The sequence below is a fragment of the Mus musculus genome, chromosome 13 (genome assembly GCF_000001635.26).
Source record: "Mus musculus strain C57BL/6J chromosome 13, GRCm38.p6 C57BL/6J".
Taxonomy (NCBI): Eukaryota; Metazoa; Chordata; class Mammalia; order Rodentia; family Muridae; genus Mus; species Mus musculus.
In genome coordinates this window covers 62,799,253-62,817,042 of record NC_000079.6, presented here as the reverse complement: position 1 = coordinate 62,817,042, position 17,790 = coordinate 62,799,253, and the positions used below count along the sequence as shown (strand labels likewise).

General features: G+C 41.8%; 1 pseudogene; it reads right to left on the bottom strand.

The window, feature by feature from the left end:
* Nucleotides 1,528–4,127, bottom strand: Gm7049 (predicted gene 7049; annotated as a pseudogene).

The window sequence follows — 17,790 nt, the reverse complement described above, 5'->3', positions numbered from 1 at the left end:
CCCTGTCCAATCACATTAGGGCAGTGGGAGGCTTGTGATTGGACAGGAGAAGGACTGCCCAGCAAGGAGTTGAGGAGACAGTGGTTACAGGCAGAGAGAGAACCAGAATGGAGGCTGACGCAGTATTATCAAAAGGTTAGAATAATTGGGTTAAAGCTATCATTATCAATTGGCTCTGAAATTATTGTACTGGCATCTTGTAAATTGTGATTAAATTGATATTTAAATCTAATTGGTTAACTATAAGCTTTAAAGTCTTCTTTTGCGCTGGCAAGATGGCTCAGCAGGTAAGAGCACTGACTGCTCTTCCAAAGGTCCTGAGTTCAAATATGAGCAACCACATGGTGGCTCACAACCATCCGTAATGAGATCTGACACACTATTCTGGTGAGTCTGAAGACAGCTACAGTGTACTTATTTATAATAATAAATAAATCTTTTTTTTTAAAGTCTTGTTTCTACTGGATAATTAGGTGTTGAGATGACTAACCAGGGGTGCATGGGCGTTACATGGAAGCAAAAGGAACTCAGGGGGTCATCTTAGAGATGACCTGGTGGGAGCCCTGTACCCTCTCAGGGCCGGCGAGTTGGCGGGCTGAGAGACCAAGTGAGTGAGATCACCTGGCACAGGGGCTAGCTCTAAGGAGTTATTGGCGGAAGGTGGCCTGGCCCTGCTGATATTTTAATATTTCCCCCGCAACAAACCTCAATGCTCATTTGAATAGGACAAGCTGGGAACCTCAGGGGGACATTGTGCTAAGTAAATGAAGACAGTAGCATTGCATAAAGGAACATACACTTAAAAAGGACTCTAACACTCCGTGCTGTATCGGTCAACACACAACATGTAATTACAGCTCAGGCTCGGTTAGCTCACTTCTTTATCCTATCTGATTTCAATTGTTAATGTATCCTCATTTTTTAGATGGATATGAGAGCTTCAGCCACCTTGCCTACACTACAGGTAACAATAGAAAATGAAGAGCAGAAAGAACACAGAATCTAGCTGTAGCAATCTGTAACCTCCCCCCAGCCTGAAGCAGGCTGAGCCAGACCTTGACCTTGCTGCCACTAAGGAGATTACCTAGGGTGGAGCTTTCCTCCCTAGCTCACTCTATTGTTCAGCCACTGCCACTGTTCCTCCTGCTGAGAGGCCCCTGAGCTATTCTGGAGACTACACCCTATCCTGGAACCACCTGCAGCTGGTTCCAGGCTCCAAGGATGAATTTGGAGGGAATGGGCCTCCCCCCTCCTTTATAAGCATATTTGCCATTAAACATTTGAGCCTCGATCAGGAACCCTGTCTTGGCTCCATTTTTCTCTCGACCGCCTAGTTTTCCCCTCTCTTTTCAGCCCTGGCTTGCCTCCCAGGTGTACCCATTTATTGTGAGCCGCAGGCTGGCTTTCAACAATCAGCTACAAAGGGTTTTTCTGATGTTCTTTTAGTTGGTATGCAAAGAAAAATCAGTGTCAGTATTTTTGCAGCAGGAGTAGTTATGGAGATAATAAGGACATGCACTTTTTTTTTCAAGTTATGCTATATTAATTTATTACTAGTGTGGGTCTTCCATTAGCTTCCTACATATCAGTGAGGACTTTCTCAGCAGCAGGTACAGTAGCTTTTAAACAGAATTCATAAAGAGAATAATCACAAGAGAAAACATAAATATCCACAGTAAGTGAAACAAAACCGTCTAGTGTTCTTACACGCGTTCTCACGACCGGCCAGGAAAAACGCAACAAACCGGAATCTTCTGCGGCAAAGCTTTATTGCTTACATCTTCAGGAGCCAGAGAGCAAGAGAGCAAGAGCTCTATTGCTTACATCTTTAGGAGCCAGAGCGCAAGAGGGCAAGAGAGAGAATGGTGAAACCCCGTCCCTTTTAAAGAGAATTATCCTCCCGCCTAGGACATGTCACTCCCTGATTGGCTGCAGCCCATCGGCCGAGTTGTCGTCACGGGGAAGGCAGAGCACATGGGGTGGAGAACTACCCTTGGCACATGCGCAGACTATTTGTTTACCACTTAGAACACAGGATGTCAGCGCCATCTTGCAACAGCGAATGTGAGGGCAGCTCCCCACATAGTGTGAAATTTATCCTAATTTATCCTAATAGACTCCCATGAGTTTGTTATTAAACTAAAATCACCTTATTCTAAGCACACTATGAATCATCATAAAAGATTCTGACCCTTAAAGATCATGGAAACTTCAAGATTTTACTAATAAAGTTAAAAATCCTAGCTGTTGCGTTACTGGTTGACTTTGGTCTGTAATTTCTGGACTTCTGCAGGCCACGGATAACAATCAGGTAGGATCTGGTCATAATTAGTGCTGTACATCTGGGAGGAGACAACTTCTTCTTTGTTTTGGGGTTCAGGATAAACAGTGGCCATCTTTTCTTTGTATGCATCTTGCACAATCTTTACTGCAATTTTCAACGAATCGTCTCGAATGGTATTCAAAGGAGGATAGAGCCGGCCTTCTTGCAGGTGTTTATCTGACACTTGCTGAGATATGACCTCAGCAGTGGTGAGGAAGACCTTATCATCGATGTGTCTCAGTCCGCAGGCCACCACCCCAAGAGCAACTCCAGGGAACACGTAGGAATTGTTGCCTTGGCCAGGAAACAGAGTCCGTCCATCTGGGAGAGTGACTGGATCAAAAGGACTGCCGCTGGCAAAGATTGCACGTCCCTTGGTCACCTTGTAGCACTGCTCTGCAGAGCACTCCGCTTTGCTGGTCGGATTGCTCAAAGCAAAGATGATGGGCCGCTCGTTGAAGGCAGCCATATCCTTGAGAATTTGTTCAGTGAAAGCACCACCAATTGCAGCAACTCCTATGAGAGCAGTTGGTTTTATCTTTTGAACAATGGCTTCCAGATTCTTCATTTCTTCATGTTCATGGGCAAACACCTCTTTCTCTTCTGTGAGAGAAGCACGACCCTTAACTATTAGTCCTTTTGAGTCAACCAACCATGTCTTCTTTCTAGCATTCTCCTTTGATAAACCTTCTTTCTCCATGGCCATAACAACCAAGTGAGCAATCCCCAAGGCAGCCTCTCCAGCTCCCTGGAACAGCACTGTCTGATCAGAGAGCTTGTTCTTGGTAATTCGAAGAGCTGCAAGGAGACCCGCAACCGCAACAGACGCTGTTCCTTGAATATCATCGTTAAATGTGCAACACTTGTTTCAATACTTGTTCAGGAGACGAAATGCATTCCGATTGGCAAAATCTTCAAACTGAATAAGGCAATTCATGCAGTATTTGGAAGACGCTGCCTCCATGAACTCATCCAGGAAGGCGTCGTACTCAGGGCCTCTGACTCGCCGGTGCCGCAGCCCGATGTACAGTGGATCCTTAAGTAACTCATTTTCTGTTCCCACGTCCAAAGTGATGGGTAGACACTGTTGTGGGTTCACCCCTCCACATGCCGTGTACAAGGCCAGTTTACCCATAGGGATGCCCATTCCATTACAGCCAAGGTCTCCCAAGCCAAGGATGCGCTCTCCATCAGTTACCACAATAGCCTTGAGGACATCCTCTGGCCATGCATTAAGAACTGAAGCAATGTGCCCTTTGTCATGGATACTAATAAAGAGGCCTCTTGGCTTCCGGAATGCCAAACTGTACTGCTGGCATGCGAGGCCCACGGTGGGGGTGTAAACAATAGGCATGAACTTTTCAACATCAGACATGAGCACGCTGTAGAAGAGCTTCTCATTTCTGTCTTGCAGGTCCATTAACAGGAGATACCTGTCGAAGTCAGAGTTCAGTCGCTCGAAATTCTTAATTATTCTAAGGACCTGGAGTTCCTGGCTGATGATGCAGGGCGGCAACAATCCATGAATGTTCAACTGCTGTCTCTCTTCCAGAGTAAAAGCCAAGTCCTTGTTGAGATGCGGTCCCGCGTCAGCAGGTAGCCGCGCTGGTGGGTGTGTCGGCGGCGGGGGGGGCTCGGGGCTCCATGGCTGGCACGGTGGGGGGGGGGGGGGGGCGGACGCGGAGTGCGGCGGGCGGCGGCCGTGCGACGGAAGGCCCCGCGGCCGGGGGCGGGCGTGGGGTGGCGAGGCGGGAGGAGCCCGCGCCTAGCTGCCGCCGCCGCGGCCAGGCGGCCGGCGAGAAGCCAGGACATGCACTTTTATAGTATACTGTAAATATGTACAAAAGTGCTTTATCTGGAAGGTGTGAGAACTTTTTGCCAATGAGTCATACTGCATAAATTAAAAATGGGGTTAAGAAACAAACTGACTTACTTGGATTTAATTAATGACAATGAATTATAATGAGTGACCCATCCCGTTTTTTTTTTTTTTTTTTCTGATCAGATAACCTGCCTTAGATGGTAGCACTTTCATTTTTGATTTGGAGAACTTGTTTATACACTTAACATTTTTACATATCAGTTTTTGTTTTGTTTTTGTTTTTGTTTTTGTTTTTGTTGTTGTTGTTGTTGTTTTTCGAGGCAGGGTTTCTCTGCATAGCTCTGGCTGTCCTGAAACTCACTTTGTAGACCAGGCTGGCCTCGAACTCAGAAATTTGCCTGCCTCTGCCTCCCAAGTGCTGGGATTAAAGGCATGTGCCACCATGCCCGGCTACATATCAGTTTGTATATGTTTAATGTATCATGTCATTCATGTAGCAGTACAGTATAATATCACATTCACATTTCTATTTAATAATTATTCAAACATTAGTTTTTTTAAGAGAGGCAATAGTATTATTTTTTAATTAAACGGGCAGATACACATGTGTGATTCCATAATGCAAACTAGTGAAAGAGAACACAAGAGAATGGCCTGAGTTCATTTTCTCCGTGATACTTCACATGCTGAGAGCAGAATTTCTGATTTCACAGCTCTAGACATGGTGCGAGCCTCAGTTCATCATGAACTCCAGTGTAACTGTATCTGTCAAAATTGTGCGTTTCCTGCCTTCCGTATTCTGCTTCTCATTGTTCATCCTTGGTTTCCCCTTGTCTTTGCAATGTCATTTAGTTCATTGACGTTTTTAACTGAAAAAGAGCCTCTTCTCTCACACAACTTATAGTGGCCACTGTTTCTGCTCTCTCTACTTCTCCCAGCTAGCTCCCGCCTCTCCTATCGTCCTCTTACCCAGACTCACTCCCTCTCTTTGGTTTCTTCTTCAGAAAAGAGCTGGTCTCCAAGAGAGGACAGTCAAACAGGGCAAAACAAGGTGGGGGGGGGGGGGAAGATAAAACAAAGCAAAAGAGCTCATAATGAAGCTGCACAAGGCAACCCAACAGGAAGGAAAGACTCTTTAAGAGCAGGCAAAAATGTCAGAGCTACACCCATTACCACTGTGAGGAATCCCACAAAAACTCCAAGTTAACAGCTGTAACATATAATTAGAGAACCCTGTGTAAATCCATGCAGGGTCCCTGCTTGCTATTTCAGTTGTGAGACTCCTGAACATCTCGGCAGTGTAAGGCATATGTTCACCTCAAAGTAGTTGGTGCCACCATGCCTCTACATATCTTACAGGAAGGACAGATGGTAGATGGAGGGTTTTGTAGTTAGTTTGGTGTCAAGGTTTTTCTGTAGCTAGTAGAGTAATTTTTGGTCCCAAAGAGGCTTGAGCATAGGGGTGAAGAATCCATGCCTGCACCCGGTGGACCTCTCTGGATTCAGTGAGCTGTGTTGAAGTTGTCCTCACCAGTGGATCCCTGTTGGAAGTTTTCAGAGAGCAAATTTTTGTCCTAGCATCAGCATGGTTGTTCCCTACAGGCCAGCAAGTCAACTGAATGTGACCCAGTTCCATCCCTGAAGCCATGCTTGGTTACAAAGAAGGCCAGTTTAGACCCAATATCCTCTATTATTATGAGATACTCTAATTGATTCCAGGAAGTCACCAATGTACTAGGTTTATATAGTAACCCCCCAAGCCCTTAATTTCTCCTGCACTGAATTCTGTCCCTCCATCTTCTCTTCAACTGATTCTTCCCACTCCTGTCCCAATCCACCCTGAGTCCACCCACAAAAGCTGTTTTATCCCCTTTCCAGGGAGATCCCTGCCTCCTGCCTATACTCCTCTTTACCTAACCTCTCTCTCAGTTACTGATTATTATTTGCCTAATATTTACTATTACTATTAAATATTAATATTTATATTGATTATTATTGCCTAATATTTAATATCCATGTATCACTCTGTGTGTTTGGGTTACCTCACTTAGGGTGATTTTTCTAGTTGTATCCATTTGCCTGTAATTTTATGATGTCCTTATTTTTAGCAGCTGAGTAATACTCCATTGTGTAAATGTACCACATTTTCTTTATCCACTCCTCAGTTTAGGGACAACTAGGTTGATTCCAGTTTCTGTGAAGTATGAATAAAGCAGATATGAACATAATGTGGCAAGTGTCCTTATGTTCGGATGGAACACCTTTTGGATATATACCCAAGAGTGGTATAGTTAGGTCTTGAGATATATGGATTTTCAGTTTTCTGAGGAACCATGATATTGATTTGCATAGTGACTATTAGTTTTCATCCACACGTGCATGGAAGATTGTGCCCCTTGTTCTGCATCCTTGCCAGCATGAGCTGTCCATTGTATTATTGATCTTATCTCTTCTGACAGTTTTTTTTAAAATGGAATCTCAAAGTAGTTTTGATTTGCATTTGCCTGATGCTAAAGATGTTTAACATTCTTAAAGGGTCTCTCAGCCATTTGAGATTCCTTTGTTGAGAAATCTGTTTGGCTTTGTACCCCTTTTTAATTGATTTTTTTTTTTTTGTTCTTTCAACATCTAGTTTATTGAGTTCTTTTTACATTTTTTTTTTTAATATTTGGCTTCTATCTGTTGTGAAGTTGGGAAAAATACTTTTCCCATTTCTTAAGCTGTCTGTCCAGTTGCCTGTTTTTGTTTGTTTTGTTTTGTTTTTACTTAGAAAAGCTTTTCAGTTTCAAGAGGTCCTGTTTATTAACTGTTCATCTTAGGGTCTGAACTATTGATGTTCATTTCAGAAGGCTGTCTCCTGTGCCAGGGCATTCAGGGCTTTTCCCCACATTCTCTTCTGTCATCTTGAGTGTGTCTGGTTTTCTCTTGAGGTCTCTGATCCACTTGGACTTTAGTGTTGTGCAGGCTGCTGAATTATAGACATATTTGCATTCTTCTATGTGCAGAGACACAGTTTAAGCTGCATTATTTGATGTAGGTGCTGTCTTTTTTCCCATTGTATACTCCTGTATTCCAAATCAATAATCAGTTGTCCATATGTGGTTGAAATTATGTCTGGGTCTTCAAGTTCCACTGATCAGTGCGTCTGTTTTTATGCCAATACCATGCAGTTCTTTTCTTGTTCAGGATTGTTTTAACTATCCTATGTTTTTGTTATTCCATATGAAGCTTGGAATTGTCCATTCAATGTCTATAAACTATTCTTTTGGACTTTTGATGCAGATTGTATTGAATCTGTAGATTGCTTTTGTTATGATGAACATTTTTATTCTATTAGTCCTACAAATCTATGAGTATGAGAGATCTTTCCATCTTCTGATAGATTCTTCAGTTTCTTTCTTCAAAAAATAAGTCTTTTATCAGGCAAGTCCTTGTCTTGCTCTTTTATAATTACTCTAATATACTTTATATTATTTAGGGTTATTGTGAATCGTATTGTTTCCATGATTTCTTTCTTTTAACCCTGAATTGGATAATTTCTTCCTGTCTCCTCTTTTTGGGTATGCTTACTTCTTTTCTTCCAAAGGTTTCAGATGTGGCAATGACTTGCTAGTATGAGATCTCTCTGATTTATTTATGTAGGCACTTAGTGCTATGAACTCTCTTCTTATCACCACTTTGATTGTATCCCATAAATTTGGGTATGCTGTGTATTCACTTTGATTGAATTCTAGTTGTCTTTGATTTCTTTCTTTATTTCTGTCTTGACACATTTGTATTCAGTAGAGCACTGTTCAGTTTCCATGAGTTCGTAAGCTTTCTGCTGTTTGTTGATGGGCGGTTTAATCCTTAGTGGTCTGATAGGATGAGGGGGATTATTTTAGTTTTTCCTCTATCTATTTAGATTTGCTTTGTTTTCAAGTATTTGGTCAGTTTCAGAGAAAGATCTATGAGGTGCTGAGCATAAGGTATATTTTGTTGTGTTTGGTGGAACATTTTCTAAATATCAGTTAACATTCTTTTAATTTTTTAAAAGATTTATTTATTTATTTTGTGTATATGAGCTGTACACTGGTGCTGTCTTCAGACACACCAGAAGAGGGCATCAGATCCAATCACAGATGGTTGTGAGCCACCATATGGTTGCTGGGAATCGAACTCAGGACCTCTGGAAGAGCAGTCATTGCTTTTAACCGCGGAGTCAGCTCTCCAGCCCCAGCATTACTTTTATTTTAATATTTAGCTCTAGCATTTCTCTCTCTCTCTCTCTCTCTCTCTCTCTCTCTCTCTCTCTCTTCCCCCTCCCCCCCTTGGGGGTTTCTCTGTATAGCCCTGGCTGTCCTAGAACTCACTTTGTAGATCAAGCTGGCCTCAAACTCAGAAATCTGCCTGCCTCTGCCTCCCAAGTGCTGGGATTAAAGGCGTGAGCCACCACACCTGGCTGGCATTTCTCTATTTAGTCTTTGTCTGGGGGACCTGTCCATTGGTGAGAGTGAGACAATTAAGTCTCCCACTATCAGTGTGTGAGGGTCACTGTGTGATTTAAACTAAAATAGTGCTTCTTTTACAATTGTAGGGCACAGATGTAAGTATTGAGATTCTCTTTCAGGACTTATTTTTATGAATATGTAGTATTCTTCCCTGTGAGGAGTGGGTGTGGCAGCAGTTCCAAGATGGCACCCGGGACTGCAGCCAAGTCTCATGACTTGCACCTAACTTCCTCATATAACCCGATTAAGCCTCGTCCACTGGGTGAACTGCACAGGTGCACCATGATGCAAGATCGGACCATATGACTAGTGATGATTCTGGCCAATGGACTGCTGTTATGTGGACTGGGCTGATGGGGCGTGGTTGAGGGGTTATATAAGGGATTGCGATTGGGGGTGAGAGAGAGATTCCTGCAGAGAGATTCCTGCATGCATGTTGAAAGGTTCCTAAATAAACTGCTTTGAGAAGAACGCTGTGTTGTCACTCTTTTCAGCTGGTTGGAGACAGAAGCGACACTTCCCCATCTCTTTTGATTGACTTTGTTTGAACTCTACTTTGTTAAATATTAAAATAGCTACAGAAGCTTGCTTCTTAGGTCTATTTGCTTGGAATATCTTTTTCCAGCCCTTTACCTTGAGGTAATGTCTGTCCTTGAGGTTGAACTGTATTCTTGTATACAGTAGAAGGATGGATCCTGTTTTCACTTTCATTCTGTTGATCTGTTTCTTTTAATTGGGGGATTAAGGCCATTGATCCTGAGAAACAGCAATGAGCAATGATTTTTAATTCCTGTTATTTTGGTGGTGGTGGTGGTGGTGGTGGTGGTGGTGTATGTGTGTGTGTTCCTTCTTTTGGTTAGGCTGATAACATGAGATTATTCATTTCCTCTCTTTTCATGTATATAGTTAGCCTCCTTGGGTTGGAGGTTTTCTTTTGCACCTTATATGTGGCTGTATTTGAAGGTAGATATTGTTAAATTCGAGTTTATTCATGGAATGTCTTATTCCCTCCGTTTATGATTATTGAAAGTGTTCTGGGCATAGTAATCTGGGCTGGTGTCTGTGGTTTCTTAGAGTTTACAGTACATTGTCTAAGCCTTTCTGGCTTCCTGAGTCTCCATTGTGAAATGAGTTATAATTCTAATAGCTCTATTTTTATATCTTATTTGATCTTTTTTCTTTGCACCTTTTAATATTTTTTCTTGATTCTATATGTTTAGTGTTTTGATTATTATGTGGTAAAGGGACTTTCTTTTCTGGCCCAATCTATATGATATTTTCCATGCTTCTTGTACCTTGATAGGCATTTCCTCTTTGGGTTTGGAAATTTTTATTTTATGGTGTTGTTGAAAATATTTTTTGGACCCTTGAGTAGGTATTCTTATACTTCCAATATTCCTATTATTTGTAGTTTTGGCCTTCTCATAATGTACCAGAGTTACCTGGTGTTTGATGCCAGGACAGTTTTAGAATTAACATTATTCTTGATTAATGTATCAGTTTCTTCTATGGCATTTCAATGCCTGAGATTCTCTCTCCCATCTAGATTCCTTGGGTGAACCTTGCCTCTGTAGTTTATCTTTATAGTCTTAAAATTTTCAGTTCCTGGATTTCTTCAGATTGCCTGTGGGGTTTTTTTTTTTTTTTTTTTTGGTTTTGGTTTTTTTGTTTTGTTTTGTTTTTGTCTCTATTTCTGTTTTCAGGTCTTGAAGAGTTCTATTTATTTCCTCTAACCACATCCTTGTTTTTTCTTAGCTTTATTTAAAGGATTTGTTGGTTTCCTCTAATTGTTTGTTTGTGTTTTTTTTATCTTTCTTATTGGGATTTATTGATTTTTTTTCCAATTGTTTGTTTGTGTTTTTCTGGATTTCTTTAAGTGATTTATTCATTTCCTCTTTAAGGACCTCTATCATCTTCATTTAGTTGTTTTTAATATCTTCAGCTATGTTGGGATATTCAGGACTAGCAGTGGTAGGATAATGTAACACTGTTGATGACATATTTCTTGGCTGTTACTGATTATGTTCCTAGCTGGCCTTTATGCATCTAGGTTTGGATATGTGGGTTGTTTTTTTTTTTTAATGATGTTTTTCTTTTTAAAGAGTCAATACTTGATTTCACATTTCAAATTTTATTTCTTTTATAAATTATTTTATTGGTTATTTTATTTATGTACATTTTACATGTTATCCTCTTCCTGCTTTCCCCTCTGCAAGCCCCCTATCCCATTCTCCCTACCCACTGTTTCTATGAGGGAGCTCTCCCATCCACCCACCCACACCTGCCTCACTGCTCTAGCATTCCCCCACCTTGGGACAGAATCTCCTCAGGACCAAGGGCCTCCCCTCCCATTGATTCCAGATAAGGCCATCCTCTACTACTTAAGCAGCTGGAGCCATGGGTACACTCCCTGTGTACTGCATGGTTGGTGGTTTAGTCCCTGGGAGCTCTGGGAGGAGGGTTGGTTGGTTGATAATGTTCTTCTTCCTAAGGGTTTTCAATTCCCTTCAGCTTCTTTTTTTTTGTTTTTTGTTTTTTTGTTTTTGTTTTTTTGTTTTTGTTTGTTTGTTTTTGTTTGTTTGTTTTGTGACAGAGTTTCTCTGTGTAGCCCTGGCTGTTCTGGAACTCACTTTGTAGACCAGGCTGGCCTCGAACTCAGAAATCCGCCTGCCTCTGCCTCCCAAGTGCTGGGATTAAAGGTGTGCGCCACCACTACCCGGCCCCTTCAGCTTCTTGAGTCCTTTCCAATCAGAAAAATAGGAGGGTCCTTCCTCCGAGTACTTTCTGCCATACTGGAGGTTCAGCTCTATGGTGAGCCTGTAACAGCTGCCTCTAACCCGAAAGAGCAGGGGCATAAGCAGTTGAAGCTGGGAAAGTGGGCACTTCCCTTGGCTGGGTGGGAATCAGTGGCCAGATGCAACCACTTTTGGGTTCCTTGTGTCCTAGCCACTTGATGAACTGCAATGTGGCATCTGAATAATTTCATTATGGGAGCTACATGTGCACATAGCACTTGGTCTTGTGTGTAGAAATATCCTTGGTAGGTTGCCAAATTCAGAGATGCCTAGATTCTCTGGTATGTTCTAGAAGTTGTGCCCTTGACATTTAAGATTAAATGTAAGATTCCTTTAGAGTTAATTTTTGGAGGTTTTATACACCTTGCCATGTGCTCAGTAGCACTCCGATATTAAGCTGTGATAAAAAGAGTAGAACCTATGATGTAAAGGATTTTTCAATGCTTAGGAAATAGTAAGTCACACCTAGAAGAATTTAACTGAGGGAAGGACTGCCTCTAAAACACCCACAGGTAAGTAGCAATGGTAACCGAGCATCTTAGAGATTCAGATGCTGGGATACACAGGGTTGTTCATCAGGATTGTCAGGAAATATGGCTCCAGGTCATAACAAAGGAGACAATCCTGATTAATAAACAGCCACTAGGCCCATCCCCAGACCAAAGACCAGCTCTTTAACAAGCTGCTCTATGGAGCATTTCGGGGTCTTAACCAACAGAAAGGCCTGGTGTGCCATGAAGGACCTTTTTTCTTGAGAAAAGCTTTGTTCTGTCACATGGGCTAGTGACACCATTTGAAAAGGAAAAACACTGTTGTGGTGAGGACTGTCCTGATCAAGCAAGGCTTTTACCGAGGCCTTCATGGGTAGAGAATTACTTGGCTCCTTCTCAAACCCAGCCACAACTTAGAGCCTGTACCAGTCTGTGGTCTAGGACCTGGGACCTTTCCCTAGGGCCTTGAGGTGTGTATTAAAAAACAAAAAACAAAACCAAAAACAAACAAACCAACAACAACAACAACAAAACTCAGCCTCTTATCTAAAACCAGTCATATGCTTGGGAGAGCTGTTAATGATCTGGGCCAGATCCTTTGGAAAGGGGATGTCTCTCATCCTGAGATTTCAACAGTTCCTACCACATTGGACAGATATAACTTCCAAACCACTGTAGGCATGGTCAGTAATGTTGGTGAGAGTACCCTGTTCTCAATGAGCAGCGTTGTTTGATTAGATCCCTCTTTAGTTTGTCCCACTGTGAGTTAGTTTCTGCTGACTTCTTTCTGTTTCCCCCCTACTGTAGGTAGTATACAAGCTGCTATTCTTCAGAAGCTGCCTTAGTTAGCATAAGCCTTACCTCCTGGCCAACCACCCCAGCTTTTATATTTTCTACCTCCTACTTTTTCTATAGTTTGTACCCTCTGAGACCTTACACTTAGGACTCTGTCACTAAAGAATGGCCGACTGTTTTAGGGTATTGGTGTACTTTAAGAAATATTTGCTGAAATATATTTGTTATGCAGATCTCCCAACGGCCAAGTGGCTAAACCAAGTAGTCTCTACTCCATCCTTAAGTTGTTTACAATATAACCTACGGTGTCAACCTAAAAAAGACATAAGGAAGACAGCATATATGGGATGCAAAATCTCTTCTAGCCTGGCTCCTCCTTTTGCATTAACCAGAGCTAGATGAGTGGTATTGTTATAGAGATTTGTTTTTTCCTAATTAGAATTTTTCATTGTGTGTTGTCTGATTTCCTCCCTGGGAAGACATGTTAATTCTAGAACAGCTGTATTTTCAACCCTTTAGAAAAATGTATTTTTGTGCCCTCAGGGGCACTGGCACTGATACCAGTGTGTTGCTCCCCAGGGCAATGACCTTGATTTCCTCTTGATTAAAGTTTCTCGAACCGGGCGTGGTGGCGCACGCCTTTAATCCCAGCACTCGGGAGGCAGAGGCAGGAAGATTTCTGAGTTCGAGGCCAGCCTGGTCTACAGAGTGAGTTCCAGGACAGCCAGGGCTACACAGAGAAACCCTGTCTCGAAAAAAACAAAAAACAAAAAAACACCCTTGGAAGGAGTTACAGAGACAAAGTTTGGAGCTGAGATGAAAGGATGGGACCATGTAGAGACTGCCATATCCAGGGATCCACCCCATAATCAGCATCCAAACGCTGACACCATTGCATACACTAGCAAGATTTTATCGAAAGGACCCAGATGTAGCTGTCTCTTGTGAGACTATGCCGGGGCCTAGCAAACACAGAAGTGGATGCTCACAGTCAGCTAATGGATGGATCACAGGGCTCCCAATGGAGGAGCTAGAGAAAGTAGCCAAGGAGCTAAAGGGATCTGCAACCCTATAGGCGGAACAACATTATGAACTAACCAGTACCCCGGAGCTCTTGACTCTAGCTGCATATGTATCAAAAGATGGCCTAGTCGGCCATCACTGGAAAGAGAGGCCCATTGGACACGGACACGCAAACTTTATATGCCCCAGTACAGGGGAACGCCAGGGCCAAAAAGGGGGAGTGGGTGGGTAGGGGATTGGGGGTGGGTGGGTATGGGGGACTTTTGGTATAGCATTGGAAATGTTATTGAGCTAAATACCTAATAAAAAATGGGAAAAAAAATCAAAAAAAAAAAAAAAGAAAGAAACTAACTAAAGTTTAAGGCACTCAGCTGCACTTCTTCACCTTTATGAAGAAGGACCTGATTGACCCAGGGTGGGTGATTTTGTAATTTCCCAACAAGTGTTCATTTATCCATTTTAATATAAACACACAAGATTGGTGGGTGTACAATTTGGAGAGATTACGTTGATCCGATGAATATTGAATTTACAGTTAGAGTACTTTGCTTTGTGGATATGTGCGGTCCTCATTGACATAGTTATTCAGCTCAGATATTTGGGACAGCCCATTCATTGACTGCAGCTGTGTGTGTGTCAGGTTACATGACTCAGCAGTCCTTAAAGGGGCAAGATGAAAAAGTATCTTATTAATGCCATTTCCTCCGCCTTTTTCAAAGTCAAGATACCTATGCATTTTTTGCAATTATATTTATGTTCCCCCAAAGTCCATTGTTGGCATTACCTTTTAAATTTTATTTTTAAAAGAATCACAGCTTAATCCCTTGTTTCAATTCTCCTATGTTTCCCAATCACTTAAAATTTCAATTCATTTTCCAGACGACTTTGGTTTTTTGCCTCTGTTCATAGCAATATCTTCTGTAGTGCAGGCTTGCCCTATCCTACATAATTGAGAATTACTTTGAACCCTCAATCTTGACTCTGCCACAGAGGTCCTGGAAGATAGTTCTGCAACACCTTCTAGGCTGTGCCCTGACTGGCCATTGAGAAGGAAAAAAAAGACCAGTTCATGAGTGTTCTGAGGTTTCTGTCCTTTTGCAGGACCTACTACAATCCTGTGGACTAGCTGGGTGGTCCAAGCTAATGAGGGACATGGGCAGGCCTAGCAGTCAGAAGCACTGGTGGGAGATAGCATGCAGGTTCTTTTAGGATTCTCCTCAACCACAGCTATTTGTAGCTCTGAGGGAGACTGCAGTCCTACCATGGAGACGGTGAAGACCACTGACCCTAGACCAGAAAGAGCACATTGTGGAACTATCAGAATCCAATCTGCAGGAACTAGGATGGACTGTGAGCCGCACTGTTCTGTTCATACATGTGTTGATCTGGGTAGAGGCACATGGCTTCTTTCCTCCTTGAGAGTGAATTCCTTGGGGAGGGGAGGTTCTGCAGTTGTCACCATTGGATGCTGTGGTGCTGATACCATCACTGTCCAGTGTGCACACAGAGGCTTTTGGTATGCACTGTGGGGACAAGTAGGGCAACTTGAGGTCTGGTTTCTGGAAGTTCTGAATGTTCTCTTCCACAATTCACTTTCATTGCATAAATTTTATAAATAGTTTAGAAACTGGTTGAATGGAGGTGCTAATCACCCTTTATCCTTACTTGATTAGAATCCTTTTAACTTTCTACTACTACCAGTCCCAACAGCGTGATTTAGACAAATTCAGTTCCATAGTACAGAGAGAGTACCATCTAACTATATTGTGGTTTCTCTAGGATATGATAAATGCTCACCTTTTTGGGTCTTCTGATAATTTACTATAAGTTCCTTGAGTTTTTGTTGGTTTGGGAACATTCTATGGTGAAACAGTTTTCGTTTTCTCTTCTTAGCCTGAAAGGATTGCCTCTCTCATTTCTTGGAAAATCTGTGTCTTCCAATGTTGGGATTTTTTACCACTCATATGACTGATATGGTTTAACAAGGTGGTTTGGTGTTTTTAAAACTTTCTCCTATATTATTGTCTCTGTCTTCTAATGTTCTTAAGTTGTCAGCAATTGAGACCCTACAGTCATCTGAGGAAATGACAACTGAGGCCCTCCCATAATCAGAATAGCTGTTTGCTAACTAGTGACCAAGCAAGAGAGCAAGCCAGGAAACAATGTTTGCCCATGAAGTTACTTTTATTTTCTAGCTTGAGTTTCTATCCTAAGCTCCCCAAATAATGGAATGTGGTCTAAAGATCCAGGCAAATAGACCTGTTTGTTACTTGAGACACTTTGGTTTAAGATTTAATCACAGTGACAGCAAAGCAAGTTGGAATGAAAAAACTGGTAACCAAAAAATGATTTTGCTTCTGGACAGAATGTGGGAATGCTGTCTTTTGGAGGAGTGTTGAAGATATGGTGACTTTAGATGGCAAAGAACATTGAAAGCTATATTCATCTTAATTAGGTGTCCTTATAGAACATAGAAGATTGGTGTGTTAAGAGTAATGCATTCAAAGAATATCAATGTCATAGGATTTCAGTGGAAAATAGACTGAATGATAAATTACTCCACAATTTATTTGTGATATTCTGGCTCCAAATCATTTTTATTCTGCTCATCCCCTGGGAAATTGAGTAGGGCAGAATTAAAACATAAAGGGCCAATTTCTTAGACGGAATAATATATCTTTTTTTTTAATAATTCTGTTTTCTAAGATTTATTTACTAATGCATATGAGTAAACTGTAGCTGTCTTCAGACCCACCAGAAGAGGGCATTGGATCCCATTATAGATGGTTATGAGCTACCTTGTGGTTGCTGGGAATTGACCTCAGGACTCTGGAAGAGAAGTCAGTGCTCTTAACCTCTGAGCTATCTCTTCAGCCCCAGAATAATATATCTTTAAGACAGTTATTACTAGCTACTCATTAAAGACAACAGTGAAAAAACTCAGCAAGTGGGGTAGAAATGAAAACAAAGAAAAACAGCTCCAGGTAGTTTCATATGACCCTCAAGTGCTGAAACAGAAGCATGCATTGAAACACAGGAGATTATCACCATCAAAGATAGGTCCTTGCTAGGGACTTGGAATCTAAGTAGGTGCCACAAGAGTAACACTCTCTGCTGCTAACCCTCCAACTGATGGAAGGAGAAGGCAAAGTGATTTCTAGTTCCAGTAAGAAGCTTCATACAAAACCTGCTATAACTGTGGTCCATCTGTGATGGGGTCCATCCCAATTGATAAGCCAAACTCAACAGGTCACCCATATTTTGTGGGTTCTGGAAACAAGAATGATGCAAAATTTAAGGTCATAGATGCTTGGTCTGTGGTTTCAGTTCGGCACTGTTCCAGCCATCTGTGTTTGGCAGAGTCAGAGCCCCAGTGATGAGCCTGGGTGAGTTCGTTGCTTGAAGCTATGAGGATGAAGCCTCAGTTGCATTTTCAGATGATAGGATGTTGAGTTGCACAACATGTGAGACATCTGCTATGGAGAGCTGCATGTACAGAGTGGTAGTAACCAAACTAAGAGATGTATGAGAAATTGCCCCTTAAAATTGAAGCCACATGTGTCTGGCACAGAGCTGTAGAGATTACTCTTTGTCCTGATGGCTTCTTGCCTTACTCCAATCTTCCATATGTACCCACTCCTGTCTATTGGAATGGGAAGGAATATTCTGTGCTATTTTATATTATAAAGATTTCACTTGTTTCCTGACTTTAGAAGATGTGACAGTCCAAAGATTGCCTTGAGTGTTGAAAGAAACTTTGGACATTTGAATAGCGTATGGGCTGTTGCTGAATCTTGAATTTAGATTAAATGATTTTTCATCATCAAATTACCATGAGCCTATAGTGACCAATGCCAGAGCATACTTTGTTGCATCAAAGAGCTTCCAGATATGTTGTCTTTAAACACTTGTCTCAACATAGTGTCTTTCCATTTGGAGAGTATGGAGGCATTTGTAGAAGTAGGTCTTCAAGATACAATTCCTTATTGAGATGGGATTTGAGTTTCTATAGATTTAATCCATTTCCTTTCCTGTTTTGGCTGAAACTCAT